Source organism: Arachis duranensis, chromosome 10, assembly GCF_000817695.3.
Source record: "Arachis duranensis cultivar V14167 chromosome 10, aradu.V14167.gnm2.J7QH, whole genome shotgun sequence".
Taxonomy (NCBI): Eukaryota; Viridiplantae; Streptophyta; class Magnoliopsida; order Fabales; family Fabaceae; genus Arachis; species Arachis duranensis.
The window spans coordinates 41,003,119-41,003,977 of NC_029781.3; positions in this window are offsets into that span (position 1 = coordinate 41,003,119).

The following is an 859-nucleotide window of genomic DNA, read 5'->3' on the forward strand; positions in this document are numbered from 1 at the left end:
AGCTGGGCGTTCAAAACGCCCAGTGAAGAAGGACAGACTGGCGTTTAAACGCCAGCCAGGGTACCTGGTTGGGCGTTTAACGCCCAAAAGGGTAGCATTTTGGGCGTTAAACGCCAGAATGTGCACCATTCTGGGCGTTTAACGCCAGGATGGCTAAAGGGGGAAGATTTTGTTTTCAAATCAATTTTTTTTAGTTTTCAAAATCTTTTCAAAATCAAATCTTTTTCAAATCAATTTTTCAATCAAATCTTTTTCAAAACCAATTTCTTTCCATTTTTAAAGATACTTACTATCAATTAATGATTTGATTCAACATTTCAAGTATGTTGCCTTTTCTGTTGAGAAAGGTTTAATGTTTGAATCATATCTTTTCTTGTTAGGCAAGTCATTAATTTTTAAAATCAAGTCTTTTTAAAATTGTTTTCAAATCATATCTTTTCAATCATATCTTTTTAAAACCATAACTTTTCAATCAAATCTTTTTAATCACATCTTTTTCAAAATAGTTTTCAATCAAATCTTTTTGATTTCTAATTTCAAAATCTTTTTCAAAAATCATTTGATTCCTTTTCCATTTTCATTTTCGAAAATTAAGTAATGTTTTTCAAAAAAATGTTTTCAAATTTTCTACTTAATTTTCGAAAATCACTTCCCTCCTTCTCACATCCTTCTATTTATGGACTAACACTATCCCTTAAATGCAAAATTCGAACTCCATCTTCTTTGATAAGTTCAAATTTTCTACTCCTGTCTTCTACTCTTCTTTTCCTCTGACACTTAAAGGAACCTCTATACTGTGACATAGAGGATTCCACATTTTCTTGTTCTCTTCTCTTTCTTATGAGCAGGAGCAAAGACA